Source organism: Lepidothrix coronata, unplaced genomic scaffold (genome assembly GCF_001604755.1).
Source record: "Lepidothrix coronata isolate B3197 unplaced genomic scaffold, Lepidothrix_coronata-1.0 Scaffold37, whole genome shotgun sequence".
Classification (NCBI taxonomy): Eukaryota; Metazoa; Chordata; class Aves; order Passeriformes; family Pipridae; genus Lepidothrix; species Lepidothrix coronata.
This window is the reverse complement of record NW_016690217.1, coordinates 3,933,184-3,951,556: the sequence shown is the minus strand read 5'-3', so window position 1 is coordinate 3,951,556 and position 18,373 is coordinate 3,933,184. Positions and strand designations below refer to the sequence as shown.

Below are 18,373 nucleotides of genomic sequence, written 5' to 3'. Positions count from 1 at the left end.
AAGAATCTCAGGATAAATAGCTCTTAATAAAATTCTTATTTGACTTTGAAAAATACCTCAGTAGCACAAGCAGCTACTAACTTTTGGAAAAGATTTGTTTACCTAAAGCAAGGATGACAGAAAGAATCATCTTACTTTGCTACAGCATCATTCATCACAAATGGCAAAGGAATGTGCAGTGCTCTAGTTTGTGGTAGGACACAGTTAACTGGCAGAAGAAATAGAAGCAATTCTGCATCACCAGTTTCTTCTGTATTAGAGATTCAAATTTAAATGATGGAAATTTTTCAAAATTGGAATTTGTCAAAATTGGAATTTGTCAAAATTAGAATTTGTCAAAATTAATATTGATGCAATCTATCTTCTTTTATTTCAAATCCTGAACTATTGATTCTTTGTTATAATTAAAAACATTTCAACTAAATAAAAACATAACCTGGGTATCACATTTTTTGAGCTAGTCTGAAGTGACTGTTTGCATTGAAGCTTCTCAAGAAGCCATGATGTCTTAGATTGATGCCATGATGTCTTAGATTCCATCTCATATTCCTATTTCCTCTTTATACCTAAAATTAGTGGGAAAAAATGCTAAATTTAATGAAAAAAAAGATTGTAAATTATATGAAAAACAGTACACTGGCTCCACTGTGAGTGATCTTTCCTTTTTACAGTGCATCAGTCAGCCCCACCCAACCCAATCCCTTTCTATTCAGTGCAATTAAGCATAAAAGTTTGAATTAGAAAGTGGTAAAATACCTCACCCTACAATAAACCTTTGTTAGCATTAAAGTGCTATCCCAGGATATTTTTCTCATCCCTCAGAATCATTGGCAGCATATTTCAAAGCAATGTAAAAGTATTTTGAGGAAGTTTCCCATATAGGGCAAAATTTCCAAGGTAAGAGTCCAACAACTGGTTATGTGACAATTCGGAGAGAGTAGCAGAAGGACATGAGAAGACTGAGGAATTCTTCTCTAAGTAGCCTTACAATTAGCAGCCCCCCTAATGTCCTTCACTTTAAAAAATTACATTTATGGATGGTATTACTGCTGTAGAATACTCTCTTTCAAAAATAGTCTGGAAGCAACATACAGGTGACATTGAGGAAATATTTAACTGTCTTTTTTAAGTCATAATCCCTGCAATATAATTTTATTAGTAAATTTCTTCCATTTTTCATTTAGACATTCTCTAGTATTATGAAGTGTGACAGGTGCATTTGACCCCTTAACCAAATGAGGAGCAGTTTGGTACAGGTTCTGAAGGGGGTGAAGTCCTGAGCCACAGCTGCATGAAATACTCCTGTAGAAAAACCACAAAGTAGCAGAGTGGCACAGTGAGCATCAATGCCCACGAGCTTGAAACGCTGTACATGCGATTAACACATGAATAGTTGGTGGCTTTTCCAAGACTCATTTGTCAAGGAACAAAGAAAGTTACGGGCACAAGGAGCCTCATGCATACTTTTCCCACTATATGCAACTTGATTATGAGCCAACCACTTTATTCCACAAATACTAGAGACTAAGTGAGTCTTCTTCGAGTTCCCCATGTAAGACAGCATGGTTGCATAGCGGTGATCTACCCTGGAGCTGAAATGCTTCTCAAGGTTGCTCTTCAAAGTGGAGAGACTTTCTGACAATGACAGATTTTTGTATGAGTCCAGTCTGAGTTCTCTCTAAATTACAACTGTAATACCTGCCAGGTGATTCTGCCCTTGAGCAGTGATGCCTCTCAAGGTAGGAGATTCCTTACTTGAGATTAAGAGATTCCTCCTTAGCAAGACAGAGAGAACCCTTACTCACAACAGATCCTTGGCAAGTGACTTGGCATGCTGAATTCATGCTAAGAAGTCCATACTCAATATTAGCTGTTATAAACTTTGTGTAGATAACCTATTAGGTGTAAACCATTGTCCAAGTCTGAGACCAAGATGAGATTTTCTACATCTAAGCTTCATCTAGAGTTTAGAAATCAAGGGGGTCCATCCTGAACCTTGTGACCTGATGGGAGAGTTTCCCTTACCCTTTTGTGTCTCTGGTCTCTGTGTAAATAATTCTAACTAGATTCTAATTTGATTCATTTGTGTGTTTCTTCCACATTGTAAGTAATCAAGTGAACCTTACTGTCAAATTCTGTACAGTCATAGTTTTACAACATCATATTATACCCAATTTTGCTATTACCTTTGAGGGTGAATTTTTTGAATATCTTAAATCACTCATCTGCAACATATATAATATATTCAGTATATAAAAGTTGATTTGTTTACCCAAAAAAATGTATATATAACCTAACACTTTTCTAACTGGCAACATATTAGAGAGTGGCAGGAGCGAGGGAACCCACTGAGAACAAATTGAATGTTGTTTTCAGTTCTGGATAAACAAAGTTGTAGCACAATATTAAAAAAACCCAAACAAAACTGAATAAGGCATAACTGCGTAAGCTAGTATAGTGTTACCTTCCAGTATTTATCTGTCTGAATGAGAAAATAATTATGTGAATAGCAGCAGCTGTACTTGATGCTCTGCATGGAAGATAACTTGTTTCATATCCTGCCTCTACTACCAAATAACCTTCAGAGTCAAGAGCTTGGATGCCATTGACAAGACCATGAATATTTATTTGTGATGAGGCAATGAAACAGCTTCCAAATGTGATACTTCAAAAAGAATTTTTTAGACACTGCATGCAGTACTGTTCTGGATTTCAGACAGTCTGTACTGCGACGGTATTTTCTGAGTCAATTTCTTTAATATATTGTTGTATAAATAAATAGATAGATAAATAGATAGATAGACAGACAGATAACTTGAGTTGAACATTCATGAGCTTTTCAGAAATTTTCCACTTGAAAAAAACAGCATGAACTCTGCTTGAATAATATATTACTAGTGATTTCTGCTCTTTCAGTTTTCTGGCCTTGATTGCATGAATACTATCACATGTGCATTTACTAAGATACTCATCTATACATAAGTCTACACATTGGGGCCTAAAAACACTTCCCCAATTATTATTGTGTAGGTAAAACCTCACTTCAAGATTGTTTTATTGTGTGGTGCTGATTACTTTACATCTCTCCTGTTATAAGTTTCTGCAGACACATCTATTCTTTGTACTGTCTTTCAAAGCATTGGCCACCAAAACCGTATAATTGTAGCTACCCATTTAGGTAAAAATACCTAATTCATGTCATCCAGTTTTCATGAGGATTAAAAAAAAAATATTCAGTGAGTCTGAATTTTGTGTAGCCATTTACTTGAATAACCTCCACCTAGTTTAACTCCTAGAATTTAATTGATTCATTTATTAAAATTACCCTAGTAGTGGACAGCTTATTTTGCACAGGAGTTCTACAATGAATTCAAAGTAATAATCAGGCCAGATTGCTCCTGAATGCTTTGCTCTGTGACCAGAGATTTGCAAGGTAAACAGTGACTATATGTTAACATAAGTTTAAGCTGGACATTTGATATCTAGAGAAAAATAAGTAAGAAGGTGAATGAAGCAGTGGATACATTTCTGAGGAATGAAGTCAGTAGATTGCAAGTGACAGGTTCAATTACTGGTCTGTGGACCAGTGACACATCTGCCTTAAACTCAGAGAAATGGACAGTAGAAAAGGGATGAATAACTCTTAAGATTTGGAGAAAATATGTAACCATTCGGGCAGAAAATTAGCAATTACATTTTGTGCCATTGGTAATAAGTATTTCAACAAAGATCTTAGGTTAACATCAGATCATGTGACAGTATATCAACCATTACACCTGTGTTCAATCAGCAACCACATCCCTCAATGTGATACTGAGCTGTTTAGTTCAAATGTGGCTTGTTCAGTGATAGATAAGGTGGCTGATATCTGCTACAAAAGTATTCAAAATCAATTTATTTCATAGTCTTGATGTTGACTGTTGAAAGATTTCAATTTTTTTAAATGTATGCATTGATAATTTATCTCTTCATGCTCTGTTCTGAAACCCCATCCCATTCCTCTCCAAACATACACACTGCCACATATGCCCCTCATAAACCACGACAAATAGATAATCATGGTAGATATGCAAGTAATATGTTTGCTAGTAATAACTATGCTAGTGGTAAATCAGCTTATTGAATTCAGAAAAATGGAACTCCAGGCATTTTCACCTCAACATGGAGTCAAAATCACAATATGGAAGCTGAGTTTGTTACCATTACTATTCCATGGAAGAATAAAATTTCGTATCAAAAGCCAAACTGATGAGTATCTAATCAATATAAAATAACACATTAAAATAGAACAGGTTTATAAATTCTATGCCTCTGTTTTCACTTTCTAAGCTGCACATTTTTGAAGGGATTTTAAAAAGTACTGTGAGTGTTTTCATCAGTTTTCATCAGAAATGCGAATAAGTTTTCACCAGAAAAAAATCCTGCCTATACACCTAAGGACAGAAAAGTTTTTTCCATGATGGCTGGTTTCTCAATGTTGTTTGTTTACATGTTCTTGTTCAGATTTGTTGTTTGTTTTTGTTTTTTTTTTTCCTTGATGTATGTTTTGGTTTTTTTATTTTTTGTTTTGTTCTGATTTTTAATTCCCACTCTTAATGTCTTTCAGAGTTAAGTTCATATTGCTGGCAGAAGTGAGATTGTAGCTTTTGTCAGCATACCTAGCTACACCTAAAACACACTGTTAGTACTCCCACAGTGCAGAAGTGATTCCAAACTGCCTGGTTGTCTGTGGGACTTGGAATAGTATTCAGGTGTTCTAAGCTCCTCACCATTACAGTTTCATTGGCAATACCTTGGATTGAGGTATCATTAAAGCATGTGGTGCAGACATACTCTCAGTACAGTCCTTCCAGAACACATCCCTGTTCAGTATGAACTGGAGATCATGAAAACAAAAATAAGCAAACAAAAAACTAAAGCAAACAGGACAAAATGTAAGCAAGCACAAAATCCCCCCAAGCCCCTGAATTCAATCTCTACTGCTGGATCTGACAGAGTTCCTCATTTTAGTTACATGGATCAAGACNAGTTATTACACAACAATATTTATGTTGACACTAGCTAGTTCCACATTAAGTGTTTTTACACACACACCAGATTCCTTTGACTTTGAGGAAATATAAGAATTCTAAGTATTCTATTCCTGTTCAAGTATTTTCTAATTTTGCCTTATTTACCTTTCAGTTTCAAATACATTTCATAAATATAAAAATCATGCTTTTTCAATACCTCAATTTGTATTATGTAGCAACTGCAAGAGAAATGCTTGTTAGGGAAAACAGGTTGATGTCTACCAGTGCTAGGACATTCTCTGTAAGAGGTGGGAAACGGCGGTCAGATGGGATCCACTGCTGGCTGCCTACTTCCCAAACCACTTCTATATTAGCCTTGTGGCCTCTCTACCTGATGACAACTGCCTGTACAACATACAAAAATTGTCTTTGAAGAGCCATGCATTTTTGTCTATTGCCTTGCTGATTTTGCCTTGCCTCTTGCCACGTGCCTGAGTGCTGGATAGGTGAGGATGGAGAGACATTTTACCACAACAGATTTATAAGTGTTACTCCTCTCCACTAGCAACTGGTAGTTACAAAAGGTTACTTTCTTCTTCTACCATTTCAGTGGTTCAAAAAGAGTGGGACCACAGCTGATGACACCACCCATCTATCCTGGCCCTGAACAATTCCAGGGATAGGGCAGCCACAGCTTCTCTGGGCAACCTATTGCACTTTAACAATAAAGAATTTCTTCTTAATATCTGATCTCAAACCTACCCTCTTTCAGTTTAAAGCGATTGCCCCTTGTCCTATTACTACATGCCCCTGTAAAAATTCTCTCTCCAGGCCTCTTTTAGGCCCCCTTCAGGTAGTGGAAGGCTGCCTCTAAGCTCTCCACAGAGTCTTCTCCAGGCTGAAAAGCCTGTCTCTCAATCTGTCTTCACAGCAGAAGTGCTCCAGCCCCTCCTAATCATCTTCTTGGCCTTCCTTTGTATTAGTTCTGGCCTACTAGAGGCCCTAGAGCTGCATGCAGTAATATAAAAAGACATATTTCATCTCTGCAATGCAAGTATAAATATAGATGAAATATGGGAGACAACCTGGTGTGGAATACATCTATATATTTTTACTTATGTGTACTTTTTCCTAATAACTTCAAGCATCATTCTAAGAAATTCACAGGATTTTGGTATATATCTTGGCAACCATTTGCATGGCATATATTTTCAATTTCTTACAACTTTAGTTTGTAAACATCACTAAGAACCACTTTCTTGATGATGAGCATATGTACAATTTTGAAAAAGTGTATATGACATAACTCTCACAAGTAGTTTCATTGACTAAATGCATTCTGTACATGAATTGTAGGATCTGATGTCACCTGGCATATCAGGATGCTGCTGAAATCCACAATTTGCTTATACAGTGTAGTAAAAAAAAAAAAAAAATCCAACAGTTCCATAAGAAAGATCTACAAAAGGTCCCTGGAGATGTTTTCAACTGAATAAAAGGTTTCTTGACACCCTTGCAAGAGTAGAAGACAAAAGCAGACAATTAATTGTTGGTTGTGAAATGACTGCATGCCCACAGAATCAGGCTTTTCCTTCTACAATTGTCTGTTATATCATCCCGGTCCCAGGAGGATTATAGCAGTTAACTAGTACAAAAGGACTGAAAATTTGTCTCAAATCTCTCCCTATGCTGGAGCACAGATTTTGCTTTCAAAGCAAGAACTGGTATTACCTGTGTGCCTAAATGTTGTCAGGGGACCAAACCTTTGTAAGGATCTTATCTTGGCTTATCCTGGTACCTATATTACTTGTAATTTTTCAGATTCACAGAAATGACAGTTAATTTAGTTTCATTTATATTTCTCCGGCACATTACCACATCATTCCTGGACAGTTTTGAGCATTTATTTCAGTACTGATAATTTTTAACTTTATAACCTACTATCTGTAAGCAGGCATTAGAACATTTAGTTTATTAAAAAGGGGAAAAGGATTTTGTCTATCTCAATATTTCCCATGCTTGAATTAAAGTCCTAGTTTCCCATGCTTTTATCATGGTACTTTTTGCTCCTTAAGAAATCATGATGTCTCATGAATACATTTATTACCATCACATGAATCAGTTATTTTCCCCGATTATATAGTCAGTGCTTTCTTTCACACTTCGCATTAAGTGGTTTGTAATTCTATAATTTTGCTTTCTTCTTAATTTTGGCTTTTATCCAGAAACACACTTAAACATGGGCTTATTTTCCTGACTTCAGTGAAACTACTTATGCAGTAGTTACGTCCTTGTTGGAACAGGACCTTCTGGTTATAAGCCTTCATTTTTAAGTCTGCTACAATTATGAATAATTTATTTCTTTTAATTTATCATTCACTTCTGGGACTGTAAAAATGTAAAATACTTCACAGATTCCTCTCTATTTAAGAATAAACACAGATTGCTTCTCCTTTTTTGTAAAGCATGGATTTATTGGCTAGACAAAACAAATAAAAAGTGTCATTTTCATTGAATTATTTAATAAAGGCATAAATAAATGAAAGGAAACATTTTGCTTTGATCATCGAGTGGCTGTGCAGCTCAAGACTAGAAACAGCCAAGCATAGACTTGAGTATGATACATGATGTACTGACAGCAATTCACTACCATCTCAATAGCATCTTTGTTACCATCTTAACTGCTTGGCACAAATTTGAAGCAGGTTGAAGGCCTTTACCCAATTTATAGAGGACAAGTCAGCAACAAAAATCCACCAAGACAACAACTGGTCATTTTAGAAGACAGTCCAAGAGTTTAGTGTTTCCCATTTCAATTCACTGTTTCTGATTGTCAATATCTGCAAATGGAGTGAAACAGAGAAGGAAGAAAATAGCAGTAGATAAGATTTACTTATTTAATCCTTAATCAGAAACTCCTTGAGGATATTTCTAAAATTGCTTATCTGAATTTATCTTTGATTGAAAAAAGTAAAAACATTATCTCTTTTTTTTCTCATCAAGAAAAGTGTTATTCCTTATTCTTGGTAGACTGCAAATAATTTCATGGACCATATATAAGCTATATTCTAAAGAAATGTTTTAGACACTCAAACGCTGTAAGTCTCATCCATTTCTTAGAAACAAAATGCTACATTTAAATATTTACTTTTATGGATACAGAATAGATAAAGAGTCATTAAAGAGTCTCCTTTCTCTTTAGGCTTCAAGGTTGTGCTTAAAGAACATTTTGTGAAAATAATGCACCCAACACAAGTACTGCTTTCCCAGAGATCATGAAAGGCAACTGCCATTCTAAAAGGTTGAGCATATAATTCATATGGCTAACCATGCTCTATAATGATGGAATGAATTTATTTTATTGAAAACACATCTGAAATTTAGATTAGCAGAATTGAATATTGTCTATATATCCCATCTCTAACTCATGAAAACATCAATCTAGCAATTCATTTTTAGTTAAACATTTAACAAAACTCATCACATCATGTGATGCATATGTACTCCAAATTAAGTATATTTCTAGACTGTATATGTTGCAAGCAAGGGAGAAAAATGTGATCCAGGAATTCTTTGAATCTGTTTATAAGAGGAGGCTAAATTATGTAGGTGTAATAAGAGGATGATGCAGAGTAAGGAAACACTGACTCCTACTACCCCTGTCCCCACAGACAGTGAGCTAACATTCAAAATTACTGACCATGTATTTATAATTTAAAAGCTGCTGGTTACTTTTATGTAATTTCATTTCAGTCCAAATTTTAATTATATGCAGATAAATACAAGGCAAATTTCATAAGAACGTAGATGTCTAGACATGGACATTTTAAATCTAAAATATTTTTAACAGGTCTCTCATAAGATGTTGTCAGCAGGGATTGTGTTATTACTGAATTAGATTTTTCACGCGGTTTTAGAGCACCCACACCATACATGCTTAATCTCCATTGCACTCATTACGTCAGTAAATCAGCCCTTTAGAGATAGATGTGATGTTTTGATCCCTCAGTGAAGTGAAGAATTTCAGTCTGGGCTTGGTGTTGGGGCTTTGCTCCAGACCTATGACATCCAAAAAAAGTTAATAGGTATAGAATGCATAAAATGGGATTTATTGCCCCTGACATTAAATTTGTATAACTCCTGTAAAAGATAGTCCAAGAATTTGGGAAAAATCCTTTCATTGGATAATTTGTGAAGACATAAACTGCGTCTTGGGGAGAAATCAGTTTATTGTGACTTCTATTTCAGTTTACTATAAAATAATTTGTGAACAAAGAGCATTCTGAAGATTAAGAGACTGTATTAAGATATCAAAAATAGCATGAAAACTCTTCAAAAATTTGCTGTTCTTGCTGAGTAATTCTCATAAGAGACAGTGAAATCTTTTGGGAGCTATTTAGGAATCTGCTTGGCTGGGTATTTTTAGTCCTTTCTCAGAAGAGTTTGTAAATGAGAATTATCCTTCCATTAGGAAAAAGGCATGTGAAGATTATTGAGATTTACTATATTTCCTCTCTTTTTCAATACACATTCAGTCTTTTAAAATATTAGGTCTTATTGTAAGCTTTGTCTCAGAGCTAGTATAAAATAATTTGACTGTAGTTTTCAAATTTTATTTAAGGATGAAAGTCTTCCTCCTTGCTTTATGCTTGAAAACATTGGAAGTATAAGGTGTTTATTCAGTGTCTGATAATTCAAACACATTTTCAAGTCTCATTTGCAGTTATGGATTATTATAAAATTTAAAATGGACTGTGAGAAAGTTCTTCAGAGTTTTAATATCTGCTATTGCTGAAAGAAGAGTTTGATTCTGTGCAAGTCTTCAAACCTTGATGTTCACTCTTAGAAATTTGCAATAGCAAAACCAGAAAATGTTATGTGTAGCAAAGAAAGAAAAAGATGGAAGATGATCCTTATATAGGTGCCTCCTCACAGCTTTGTGCATGCTACTTTTTTTTGTCATTTGGGATACAAAGACAAACTGAAACAAGAGGTGTCTTGAGATTTTGCTGAATATATGCTTAGAGCAGATGACTAGAGCAGATAAGTAGCAGAAATTTGCATAAGGCTGGCCAAATATTCTTTTTCAGCAATAGATACTTTGAGAAGTACCCATTTTTAACCTGGGTATATTCCACTGATCATCATCAAGTTGGAAAATATTCAGAATTCAAAATCCTGCCTGATTTCATTTGGCAGAGAAAAGTTCAGGAGCTGCAGCTGATTGCAGCTATAGCTAAGTGAAACACAATGGGAAAGCAGTGCCTATTCTTTGTTCCCCTCTCATATTTGTCTAGCCAATTGGTGCTCACAAGAGGAGGAGAAAGTGACCTTTCTTATGCGAATCACAACTATCACTATAGCTTAAATGAACAGGCAATTTCTGGAGACCATCCCTGTGCTGTGTTGATTTAAACATATTAGTTTGTATAATAATAAACTGATTAAAAACAGCTTCTTTTTTTTTCTCTCCACCTCACAGATATGAGTAATGTATTTTATCCCAAGTGTGTTACAGGGAAGATATTTTTCTAAGTATGATTTTAACTTCTGCTACACCTAACTTTATATTCTGCAAAGAGATAAAGTTTCTTCACTTCAACCCTGCGTTTAATGATTAGGAAAATTATATCTTACGATTTGCTACTGATATAGGGCATAAATTATTCCTTTTCTTAAGATTGTTTCATTCTACTTCATGGCTGAAGAACTGCTCAGCATTAAAACCACAAATTAACCTCCATCACAAGTCTGGATTATCTTTAAATCACTATTCTGAGTCAGTAGGAAAAACATAAAATCATACAATGCAAGAAATATGGAATTATATTAAACATAAGTCAAATTTTCTAACTTGATTTCAAAATGAAAAAGCATGGCTGAAAACACTTTTGAGGGTTACTTGAAGTTTGCTGAAATCTATTCAGTTTCACAACTGTCCTCAGCTTCCAGCTAAAAAAAAATCAACTAGCATTCTTTTTGAAATCCCTTAGAAAGTATACTGTCTTGAAGAAGATAACATTTCCTTATACCTCTTATCATTAGGGGCTTTATCATTTAGGGGCTTTGTCCATATAGTTTTTGAACAAATGGAGTAAAGCCTTTTAATGTTTTGAAATGACAGATGCTTTCCTTCTTGTAATTCTGTGTACAGTTATATACAAAGGACAACAACTTAATGAACATTACAACAGGAAAATGTGGACAAAACAAATACATGATCAATTTAGGTCTGAACAGACACTTTTTGTTTTAAGCATTATTATACTCAAAAATAGTTTCTGAATCTCATTCCTTTGTCCCAGTTTAAGAGTTGTTCTTTGTTCGATTTATTTTTCATATGTCTGCTCTTCTGACTAATTTCAACAAAGGTGCACAATCACATCATTGTTTTACTCTACACTTTGGCAGTACAGTCAGACTTTTTGCTGCCAGTGGTTAACCTTTAATTCTGTTATTTAAATAAGATCCAAACAATTTCTTATTCAGTCTTCAGCCTATGTATCTTACATTGCTCATTCTTTTACAGGAAATGTGATTTTGCTTAATACCTATTATTTGTCTTTTCTCTCCTTTTCGAAGTGTCTATACACCTCAGTGTAAACTATGTATATACTGTGTTCTTTTAATACCAAACATGAAGAAATAGTAATTATTTTTCACCTTTATGTTGTTGTTTCTTGGGGAATAGACAAATGAAGCTCTGAAGGAACACAGCAAAACACTCCTGAGCATTCAAAATGTTAATGCAAATTTTTTACTTAAGAGTAGTTAACACAAAAACTACAGTTTTATTCTAAAGTTAAACATTTTGTTTTACCCACAGAAATAGCCATTTTCACTCTTCTGCACTGAAAGTTCAGGAGTTTTATTTTACAACTACTAGAATATCTGAAAAACTGACAGCCTGTAGATTTTCACAGTCGATATTTGTCTTCACAGAAAACCAAAATGTCAATATTTTATCAGGTTATTTGTATTACATGTATTATGTGCACATATGTGCAAATATACATTACAATATATATGTAAATATATGTAATATAGGCAAAAATGATATAGTCTTCTCCAATAAAAAAACTGGGTGCTTGTTTTTAGCAGCATAGTTGTCTAGGTTCTTCAAACAGTTACTGTGTACCAAACTGCATTTTATTCTTGATTGCTGAAACCAGGAAAAAAATCTGAATTCCATACACAAATCCTTTCTAGGAAATCGATAATATGTCAGCCATTGTGATACATTATTTTGTAAATGACCACAAGCATTCAGTAACAAAAACAAGGAAGAGATTGATAGAGCAATCAACTACAGCAATTCCAAAACAGATCTAAATAACTATTTTCCTACCTGGTACAGTTTTGTCACTTTTATTAATAATTTTGTAAATTAATACTTGTCCGTGTTTCATCTTCTTACACCTTTGAATCATCTCTGAAAGACCCATCAAAAAATCCCTACGTATATATGAGAAACATGACATGATGGAAGTTCATTATGGCTAAATGCATGCTACTGGAAAACCTGAAACACCCCAAAAGAGGATCATCATGTATATGAAAGTCCAGATGAGGTGATGATCTCTTCTCCCTGGTTTCCAGTAATAGGATGTAGGGGAATAGATGAAGGCAAGGTTCAGGTGAGGTTCAGACTTGACATTAAGGGTGCTGAAACATTAAGACAAGCCTCCTTCCCTCCCATTCCCTCTCCTCTTTTTTTTTTTTTCCCAGAGAAACTACTATAGTTTAATATTGAAAAATACTGAATAAAGAAATGGAGAGGTTCTGAAAAGGCTACTGACAAAACCCTTACAAAATTCCAAATTATTGACTCTCCATAGACAAGAAATTGAAGTGACCCACTTTCTACAGTTCAAAAATAAATAACTCTAATTAAAAAAAACCAACTCCTGCATATCTAGATATGCAATCTGAGCTTTTAAAAAATACCATCTTTCTCTATACCTTTTCAGAAGAAATAGTCCTTAAGGTAAAAATATCTGTATTCCTAACTGATCAGCCAGTGATAAATATTATTTGATGTGGAGGAACACCAGAGCAAGTGGGAATGATTCCAAGCTTGGAGAGACTTATATGGAGCTTAGAGAAGACAACAAATTATGGACTTCTGTGTTATTCCCCAGTTCATCCCATGTTTTATGTGCCCTAATATATATGCATCTCTATTAATCCCCCTGGTTTGTATTGTTTAGTGCTTGTCTGGACTAGCCCTCAGGTTTTCCCGCCAAAAGTTATTTACCACCTTGTTCTCCCCTGCTTTCCCGCTCATCCCACACTGATTGGCCGATGAGTGCTGCAGTGCGGAGTGAGCTCCCATTGGTCCCCGTTGCTTAACTCCTCCCAAGTCCCTCCCACCTTTCTTTCACTCACCAACCCTGTGATACCCTGAGATATTAATCCCATGCTCCGCCCTGGTTATCAGACCTCCCCTCATCCAAACCCTATATAAGTCCTTGTTCCCCTCAATAAAGTGGCCACTGCACCCTGACCTTCCACCTTGTCAGAACCCTCTGTGCAGTGTCGCGTCCCTATTCCTCTCTCCACCGGGCTGTGGCAATTTGCCATAATCACAGAGAACTTTTAGACTTCAGACAGTCATAGAAAAGATAATAAAACTTTTGTATCTTTTCATAAAGAAAATAGAAAGAAAGATTCTCTGTGGAAACAACTAGTATGAATTCAAAATACTAATTTTGTGTTACAACATGGAGAAACAAAATGAGTATATTAAAATAAAGGTTGTTACTCACAAACTCTGAGAACAACAGAAAGCAGGCTAAAAGAAAAGAGAAATTTAAGAATTGGAAGTACAACCATACTTGGACTGATGAGAAAAATAAAAAAAACCTTAATTATTATGAGACTATTTTTTTCACATAAATTCAGATTAATAATTAAACTCATATATAGAGATGAGGTTAAATGAAAGAGCAGACAACTTGATTCAAATTGGTAAGTTATAAGAGTGTACCAAGTAACAGAGAACAACATATTGAACAATTGTAGTATTCTGTCAAAAAATACATCATTATATATCAAATGCCATTCTGGATTGGTAGGGTGTACCTGACTTAATTCAACGTAAAACTTTCCTTTGTTCCTCTTGAAGGTAGAATGAATTTAAATGAGGATTTTTTTCCTGATAGAAAGCATGAAGTGATTACATTACATTTACTATTCAAAAAGACATTTTGTATTCAAAAAATTTCTCTGTAAAAATCCTGACCGAGTGTGATTTTTCTGTCTCTATTCAAGCTTCATTTGCTTGCTTTTAATTCCACTCTCACTCCTGCTTAGGCCAATTAATTCCTTTGAATGAAATTTTTTTCTGACATTCCTTATGAAACATTAGTGTGAACCAAGAATGGCATAATGTAGCATGCAACAAGCATTTTCCTGCATCTCTCACAATTTTATGTCCACTTGAACTAAAGTGATTATTTTTCCTTTAAAATTTTTCATGTAAAATGGATAACTCATGTCCCCAGATAATTTTTCTAAAAAGCAGTGGCAAAATATATGCAAACTAATAGACGCCTTGATATAAGGGGTGTTGAATATTCATAAAACCTCTTGATTCCTCCTTTCATGTAACTGGTTAAAACTTCTAGTTCTTTTCTTTACCATGCTTATTATGAGTAGTTACTATTTTCCCTATCAGAATTAGGTACATTGAGAGAGATATTGACAGGAAAGTTTATTTCAAATGTTTAAATTTTATTTAGCCTCTCAAATTTAAGTTACTCAAGACAGAGAAGTTTAAGACAAAAACATAAAAATAACATCTAGATAAAAGATTTCATTTTCTTGAAAGTTAATTCTGCAATAGAGTTTCAGAATTGAAGCAAAGAAGAAAAATTGCCTAATCAACTTGTCTCAAGCTAGACTAGCAAAGAAGAATTTGATATCTTGGACCTATGATTTCATTTTATCTCTCTCAGAAGAGTGTAACTGATGATCAGAGGGAAGTAGTAATTTGATAGCAAGGAAATGGCAAAGGAGAAGCATGCAAAAATATGAGATACAAAAAATTACATATTCCAATGAAGGCCAAAGAAGATGCAGTATCAGTGTTAGAATATTAAAGAAAATATCAGTTTCAGAAGTAATTTGATTAATTCCTCTTGAAATTGAGTATTCTATTAAACATGAAACTGCCTGAAACACAAAACCACTTCTGACCACATGACAAATCTATATGTGTGAAGGAATGCCTACTGAGCTCTACAGAGTGTTATAAAAGTTGTGATACTAATAAGATTGAGCACTATCTTTCAAGTGTTCGTGATAGTAATGTTTACCGCTCATACAATTCCTAGCAATGCACGAAAGTAATTCTACAGCCTTAAATAGGAAACCTTAGATGGTAACCTTAAACAGGAAAATAAAAGTCCATAAATGTATGCTAAAGATCGGTGGTCATCTCTGAGTGATAAAAAAGGAAAAGTTATTTGGAACCTGAAGTTCAAAAATAGCTGGGCGAGGAGGAGTCTTGTTTTAGCAGGTTCAACACAATTAGATTTTTTGACTATCTAAATGGCTGATTTGACATGTGCTTTACTATTACTCTAAGTAAGCATAAAAACAGTGGTGGATTTATTTTCCCTCTCCTACAAGTGAAGAGAAAGGAAAGGGGCAAGGGAAGGGCAACAAAAATAGGTTAATCAAAGCATGAGTATTTTTGATTTAAAAATTCAACAGCTTAATAAAACACACTTTTTGGAAAAGATACATCATTTTCCATGGCAGATTACAGTCTTCAGGCTTACACATCTCATCTCTGGAAAAAAAATATATAAAAAAATCCAGAGTTCAGCATCTATTGCACAATATGGTTGATGTTTAAAATTTGTTCAGCTTAAGGTAATAGAGCATTCTTAAGACCTCACACATGTTGATTGTTCTCCTGATTCTAGGCCCAGAAAAAAGGCTCACAACGAGGAGCACAAAAAATCACTCTGTTTCTTTCTCCAATAAAAGACTAAAATTAATACAAAATAGTATTTTCCTACTCTTTTCAGTGTCAGAATGTGAGATATCAGAGAGTTATGATTTTTTTGTTTCACTGGGGATTATTTGGCCTAGAGAAAGAAGGTTTTAATATCTTTTTCTTTACGACTCCTATTACGTGTTCTAACGAAACCTTCAGATTAGTCACAGGAGTGCCTGAACTAGAAATACAAAAAGTGAGTTCCCTGCATTTTTCCTACAAGTTTACGAATTATGACATTTCAAAAAATATATTAAAAATGTAACTTACTGAACAGCAGTATTTAAAAAATAATGTTTGCAATTAAATATATTATAAGCCACTTTTTACAGTGACATTTAAGGGGATTTAATAGCCAAGTATGGTTATTACATTCAACATGGTTTGGGGTGAAAGAAATTTAAAAAAAAACCAATAATGACTTGTATTATGTACAAAATTAATTCATGGAATAAATTAGCCACAAATGTCCATTCTTTTAAAATAAATACATAATGGCGCTTCTTTTCAGGGACATTGTTTTTAAATAGTGTGACTGAATCAATACAGTCATTTGTCATTCAAGGATTCAAACCTGATCAGACTTTGCTTCAGCAAAATGATGATCGGACATACATTTTTAATATCTCCGTGCAGATGATGGGAAATTCTGTCTACCAATTTCTATATAGGGGTCCAAGTGCATTAAAGGGACTACTGCAGAGTTCATCTCTTAAATCAGTTCTGCAGAAATAGGAAGTAGAGAGAAGAGTATTACTTGAGAATAAGGGCTGTGCCGCAGTGCACTAACCAATGGAGCTCCAACATATCTCTGCATTGTATGTATACACTTCTCTAATACAAGTACCTCTGGTGGTCTAGTGATTAGGGTGCAAGACTCTCACCGCTGCGACCCGGGTTCGATTCCCAGCCCCCCGGGCAGATGGAGCTCGTTAGCCCTGTAAGGCAATCCATCTAAGAGAAGGTCACTCTAAACAAACCTACGTTCTGGGGCCCTCACTGCCACTGTCCAAGCTTGCTCGGCCCCGGCAGATGAACCTCAGGATTAAAGGGTGGGCTCAGTTCAGCGCACGCTGTGTCTCACCTAAAAAATCCACTGCGCAGGTTTGAAGGGTTAATGACCTTTCCCAAATCTTCGCTCGCGAAGACTGGCCATTAATACAAGTACCTCCCTGACTTAAAAGTCATTTTACATGTAGCTTTGATAGATTGTTATATGTGACTGTAGCATGAGGTCCTTAACACAACTTAACCAGAATCATAACAAGGTTCTGTACTAACATAATACTATAATTAAAAAGAGAGATGTTAGAAGAGAAACTTTATTTCTGTGATATTGTTTCTTATTACAACAGCTATAAATATGTTCTTTATTTTAAAGAAAAGAAGAAGTAGTCATGGTACAGGGATTTAAATATACCTTTCATTTAGTCTCTTTTTTTTTCCAAATAATAAGTTACCATTTTATAGTTGTTTATCTTCAGCCGATCCTAAGATGCTTTTAGACTCAGGCTACAATAGTCTCATAGATAAAGCTTCAAAATGCCTTGACTAAAATGAATAAATCCAGGTCTTCCAAGTAGTTCATGAGAAGTCAACTCCGAATTTTCACATCACTGTCAGCAGGAAGAACACAGTTAAAGATTAATTTTTGTTGCTGAGTCCCTTAGCTTTAAATGTTGCTCTGGACCCTTGCTTTCCTTATTGTTCCACCTCTCAGTTTAAAAGCTTCAGCTGGTTCAGAGAAAAAAAAATGTTATTTACAATCACTTTTTACTTTCTTGCTTGTTTCTCTGTTTGTTTGTTTATTTGTTTGTTCTGTATTTAACACATCTATGCAAATGAAAAGCTTTCGTGATAAGTGTAGTTGGAGATCCATTTAAAACCACTGAAAATATACATGCTAACTATGGCAACGTGTTTGAACTGCCTGAGATCTATGGCATGTGAAATACGCTCCTATGCAGTCATTGAACTTAAAGAAATATTTTCAATTAGCGGTTATTTTTCTAGGTTCCATCACTTCACGAGGTGAACCAGTGCCTTACTTTTCAACACCTTTGTGTTGCCCCAGAAAACTGCATGTGAATTTGGGCTCCATAGAAATTAAGCCATATAGAGTCAAGTTACTATTTAAATGAAGTGGTTCTTATAAGATTTTCTTAAGGACTGACCCAGTATACTGTAACACTAGACTGCTATTATTTTAATCTAGTTTCAAAAGGCTGTCCAAGATTACTAGATGAAAGCTACCTGCACATTTAATTTTATGATTGAAACATTTAATGTATGATACAGAACCACTGAAACTATACCTTATTGAGATCTAAAGCCTACTGAAATCAGGAAGACC

At 34.8% G+C, this 18,373-nt stretch overlaps 1 long non-coding RNA gene across 1 annotated transcript in view; it reads right to left on the bottom strand.

Moving 5' to 3' along the window:
• Positions 1-8,956: 8,956 nt before the first annotated feature.
• The window catches only part of LOC108496237, a 31,826-nt gene continuing 22,409 nt past the window's right edge, over positions 8,957-18,373 (bottom strand). The window contains exon 3 of the long non-coding RNA XR_001874399.1: positions 8,957-9,071. This is a non-coding gene — a long non-coding RNA (uncharacterized LOC108496237). The remainder of the gene's footprint in view (positions 9,072-18,373) is intronic.